Genomic DNA, 5958 nt, shown 5'->3' with positions numbered 1-5958 from the left:
ACTTCCTTCTTTGGAACTGCTTCTTGCATGAGCTGTTTCGGATATTTCGTCTCCTGGCCTGGCTTATTTCGTTTCGGCGCTGCTGAGACCTCCTTTCGCGGAATATTACTCAGTGACAGGTGAGTTGACCAGTTCACTTTAATTCATTTGCTTGTGTTGACTCTTTCATTTACGAAAAGTGTGCTGATTTTGGGCGGAATGAAATAAATAATGGAAATGCTGACAGAATCTCCCTTCTAAATTTAGCTTTTCCGCTGCCGAGGCCTCCTTTTACGGAATACTCAATGACAGGTGATCTCTGAGTTGACCAGTTTCCTTCGATTCATTTGCTTATGCTCACCCTTTCATTTACGGAAACGTGTGCTGATTTTATTCGGATTTAGATCCATTTTTATCTCTTTGCCCTTGCCTACAGTGTGCGAAGAACGCGAGTTCACCTTCTTGATGGTAAGGCTTATGTTAGATGTGTTGTCGAAATACTCATATTCATTGCACATTAGTAAGTTACAAGTAAGGCACTAGTCAGTGGCATACTATCGTTGGCAGTTCCCAATCTAGAGGGAAAGGTTCAAGGACTCATTGACCGAGTTTGCCAAATAAATTCGCATATCAGGGAAAATCTCCATTGTGGAGAGGTTCAGTAACTTCAGGGCTAGTATTTGTACAGAAACACGTGGGCGCCATTTTGGTTCACGTGACATGTGCCACACCATGCTGTGTACAGGGAATCTTGCCGTACTTCGCGTCGACTCTGGCCTGTTCAAATCCACGCAAGTGAGCCACAGTTCTCTCTAGCAGGCTGAGATTTTGCAGGCACCGAGTTCAGATGTGGGCAAAGGGATTCACCGAAGGATTTTTCGATTTTCGCAATTTGGACCTCAAATAACACCCTCAAACTCGGTAAACGTGTCCCACCTCTAGGATCGTTTTGGCGAAATTCGCTTCGGTCAAAGTATGGAGCATCTCCTACTGAAAATTTTGAGCCATCGATTGTCAAAATCGGCTCATGTGGAGCTCACTTGTGTCGTTTTGAAGGACGCCGCGCCACGCGCGATTTGCGCTGGTTCTTTCACAAACGGAAGACACCTTCCAGTCAGAACTGCAGACTGTGACAGTGCAGTACGCACGGCAAGGAAAAGAAGGAGACGTGCATTTTCCATTTGTTGCACTGTGTCCTTTGCTTTTATTGTTCACTGATAACATGTTCGCACAATCTTGAGCTAGAGAGAAAGACTGACTTACAATCTGATTCATCTAGGCTTCAGCGTGATGCACGTATCCAGACCATAGGAAATATTAGAGTCATGGGAAAGGAACCGGGAACCACGAGAATAATTTTCTGGAGCGAATCCAATTATTACCATGGTTCCTTGTTCTTGAACACCGCGCTCCACATCGTCAATGTTCTGCGAGGTAAGGATTTCAGGACTACTGTCGGTTTGTTCGACCTCTGGGCGATCTGATCTACGTCCAGCTGGCCATGATACTGAGCCGAACTGGCCACTAGTTCGCTTCTTTCTCGACTCGGGATAATCAAGCCGGTCAGAGTGCGACTTTTTCCTACCCTGGATGCTACCCATGGCGCGGACTGAAAATAGCTACTGAACACCTCCTTGTACAAGCACTGACATACAAGACCGGTGGTGGATACAAACTGACAACAGGAAACCCTAACAGCACCCGCTCTGTCAAAGAAAGTCGAAGGGAAGCAGTTCGAACTAGTTCAAGCACCACCAAAAAATAAAAAAAAAACTAGCACTTGCTCTTGCAGCTAGGTCAAAGACTGCACTGGCAAGTACACTTTTGCACAGTCGCGATCTCGCGGCCCCGCATCACGTGTGGGTATCTGATGACGTAGAGTGATTCAAGATGGCCTCTGACGTGTTTGCCGTTTTGTGATCCCAAATACCAGCCCTGAACTTGTTTGCTTCATACGAAACAAGCCAATGGGTGCAGTCTCGTCTCGTGAAAATCTCGTACTTGTATGATTGCATTTGTTTACTCGAGTCTGGGCTGTTTGATTTGTGAGTACCGCCGACATTGCACTGCCCCAAATAAAGTTGCGTGCCGCCAAAGCAAGAATTACGATCTGCAATCTGTTTGTAGTACCTGCAAGAATGTGCAGTACATGTATCGTACAGTTGTGGCAAGTGAAATCCGACACTTGGCATAAGGGACTGCACCGTCCATCCTGCAGCCTCTGCAGCCCTGCATACGTACAGTACATGTGCTGCATACAACTTTATCTGCCTGATGACAGAATTCGTACTCATCACAGTCAAGGTTCAAAAGGTGCTGGCAAAAATGAATGGGAATTGGATACCAATACTCCTTATGTGTACCGTGTTTGTGAACTGTGTGTATCTACACTGTGACCTTTCGATCTGTTTGGGATGCATACGGCTCTATAGTGCAAATTAGGTGCAGTGCATTACATCATTGATGTCCATTTGAGGCGCTGTCCCCTATGGCAAGTGTCGGATTTCACTTGCCACAACTGTACTTTCTCTGTTGCTGTTTCAGTTGCCGTCATGTTGCTAAAGAAAGGTAGTAGAGAGGTTCTGCAAAACGAAAATTCGAACGAAGTTTCGCGACAGTCCTTGCGAAAGTGTGTACGAATTTTTGCACGAACTTTGCGTTCTGCACATTTTCGTAGTTTGCGCGGGCCAAGTGCACGTACGCCATGACCCGATCTCACGAAATTTCCTACGACAGTTCATTTCGTGTTCCCTGCAAGTTTCGCTTCCAAAGTTTCGAAAGTTCGTGCAAAGTTTCGCACCTCATGATGTAGAGGGAAAGTTTGTACGCATTTTCGTTTTGCAGAACCTCTCTAGTGACTCTTTTGTTTCATACGAGACGAGTCAATGAGTCGGTGTGGCTTAGAATCTTTCGCTGTAGAATAAATCTATTCATATGTCTATTTGAGAAATAATTGTATTCACTCGTTATAAAATAGGTTAAGACAAACTCACAGAATAAATACCATCGGTCCCTTGGTGTTCGTCCTAAAGAGGTTCGACTGGATATCATTCATACTCACCAAAAGATGTGTAAGATTTTATTATCATGGAGTGCCTTGTTTATCTCTCAGTATCAGTACCTCCAACCATAGCCTTGACCCTTTTATCCTCAGGATCAGTGTAGTTGTTGGAACGAGGTGTCGGACTCAGCAATGTATTTGTTTACATTTTAATACAATCAGTCATGTTTATTGTTCCTCCTTTGCTGTGTTGTTTTAGAAAATCGTGGACTAACAGTTTGAAGTCATTGAACTACTTCCAAAAGTTGTATCGACATCAACAGGATTACGATTTCAGTGCAATATGATGGTGGATGACCTTATCACGATAACCCATGATTATAAACCATTATAAGCACAGAATCAACAAAAACATCTGCGACACGCACCTGGCGCATGGCTACATTTCTCAAATAAATCTGATCGAGGGTGGGGAAATCTGAAATATCTGAAAGGCAAGATAAATTTAGGACAGAGTCATGAAATTCTGCAATAGCAACATGCATAGAATGACCTCCGTATAAAAAAAGTATAACCACCACTACTCACATGTTCCCCCGCAGGAGAACATGCATTATCATGCCATTTTCTGCAAGAAAAGGCTTGCACATCAATGCGTATAATACGGTATTGATATGATCAAGAGTACATAAACCTCTTGATATGATGTGAAGGCCAACATTTACATAATTATTGATATAGGCAAGAGTACATAACCCCGGGGTTATGCACTCTTGATATAGGGCATTCCATTGATTGGTGACAGAAAAAAACAAAAGAAATTATAGCAATAAAAACTGCTTTATGGCAGTTTTCTAAAAAAAGTTATTGTGTTCTAGTCCATGGACCCCGTCTAAAAAGTAAGAAATTACCGAAATGTGATAGCTGAAAATTAAAATTTCACACAAAACCTCACAATAATCACACACAGAATTAAAAGTTACATGTAGAAGACCTTTTCCCCTCGTGATCCTCTTTCCTATGCATAAATGTTGCCAATTGTTGGTGCAGTACAAGTTAAAGTTGAAAGCAGCATTTCAAGTGTTGTGATTATTGTGAGGTTTTGGGTGAAATTTTAATTTTCAGCTATCACATTTCGGTAATTTCTTACTTTTTAGACGGGGTCCATGGACTAGAACACAATAACTTTTTTTAGAAAACTGCCATAAAGCAGTTTTTATTGCTATAATATTATTATGTGTGCAGCATCCAAGTGAAATAATGAAGCCCATATTGTGATTGTCGTTTCGTTTGAGGGGGGAGGGAGGGGGGTCAGGCCCGAAACTCACGGTCTTCGTTTCGGGGGCTTCTGGGAACTTTTGCGATGGTCCCTAATGGAGAAGCGCCCCGCCGTACCCGCGGCAAGCCCTGGGGTGAGCACATGCGCACCAAGCATGCTCAGAAGAGACTGGCACTGGGGGATACTGTTTTCGCGGATGGTGACAGGGAAGGTGACAGGGCAAGCAGAAAGTTAGAGGCTGTGGAGATAAGGAACTTGGGACCACAGATTAACACCCATCCTGGCTGGGGACTTCAGTAAATATGACATTTTTATTTATTTTTACTAAGTCCACTATGCTCCCGAATGAATGCGGAAAGTGTGGCACAGTTCTCTCAGTGTTACTCAACATCGCCCCTAGAGAAAATGTTACTGTGCGCTCAGTTGCTCACTCTTGATACATGCACGTATGTGGGCACTGAGGTGACATCTCACACTAGCTCGTATTTGCTACATCTTACACCAGTGCACTGTGCATCATCATTTTGTTGGAGTGTGTGTGTGTATGTATGTGTGTGTGTGTGTGTGTGTGTGTGTGTGTGTGTGTGTGTGTGTGTGTGTGTGTGTGTGTGTGTGTGTGTGGGTGGGTGTGTGTGTGTGTGTGTGTGTGTGTGTGTGTGTGTGTGTGTGTGTGTGTGTGTGTGTGTACATTCAAACAGCTGTGTGGTGGATACCAGGCTAAAAATAGTGGCGGTCAATTCATCAGCCTTGCAAGCTGTTGAATGGTGTAATCCCAGCACAAGTTGCTATGTCTAAAACATAGCTGTTCGCTATCATCGCTCCCGCGATGGGCATATCTGAGGTCTGAGGTCTGAGAGGTGTGTACATGTATGTGTGTGTGCATGGGTTTGTGGGTGTGCGTGGGTGTCTGTGTGAAGCCTTTCTAGGGGCTCCCGTAAGAAGACCATAGGTCTGTGGGAAACACCCTAGTAAAATAAATAAAATAAAAATAATAATAATAATAATAAAGCACTTCGGGCTTTTCGTGAATTTATCACCGCATTGTCTTCTTTGAATAATGGTTGTTGGTATCATACTTCTTTGATGTATCATTATCTTTATGATTCTGGCACGTCACGGTGGGTGCGATGTAGCATATCATACTTCATAGCATCACAAATTGCATGTACATAACTGCTCCTTTGCAAACTTGCACACCATTATATACCTGATGAGGGCAATTTTGCCGAAACGTTGTGAAAATTGATTGAGGAATGAGTTCGAGTTTGACAGAGTGAATGGGAAGAGAGCGAGTCTGCTCTGAAACCGTTTTTCCTATGAATGAAAATACAGGAAGCCTCAGCACTGCTACTAGGAGAGTACTACATGTCATCTCAAATGCAGGTTTTTATGCTGTATACAATAATACAATATTATAGTATAATACAATATTATAGTGTAACTGGCCAGTGATCAGGACTAGTGATCTGTATCTGAAATGACCAAGCGGGACTGGTGGAAGCTATTGGGACGTAATAATTATTACGCCAGTCACTGGCCCTTTCCCAAAGGTGCTCGCCCTTTTTTCGCCCTGTTTGGCCCTTTTTCGACAAGCCCTTTTCTTTCGCCCTTTATTGCGTTTTCTGGTTTTTTGGTTGAATACCGCCCTTTTTGAGCTTTTTTAGCTGAAAAAGTGCTAAAATCTGTTTGCTCATGCATG

The sequence above is a fragment of the Sycon ciliatum genome, chromosome 9 (assembly GCF_964019385.1).
Source record: "Sycon ciliatum chromosome 9, ocSycCili1.1, whole genome shotgun sequence".
NCBI classification, from domain to species: Eukaryota; Metazoa; Porifera; class Calcarea; order Leucosolenida; family Sycettidae; genus Sycon; species Sycon ciliatum.
The sequence above is the reverse complement of the archived record's forward strand: the minus strand, read 5'-3'. Positions refer to the sequence as shown.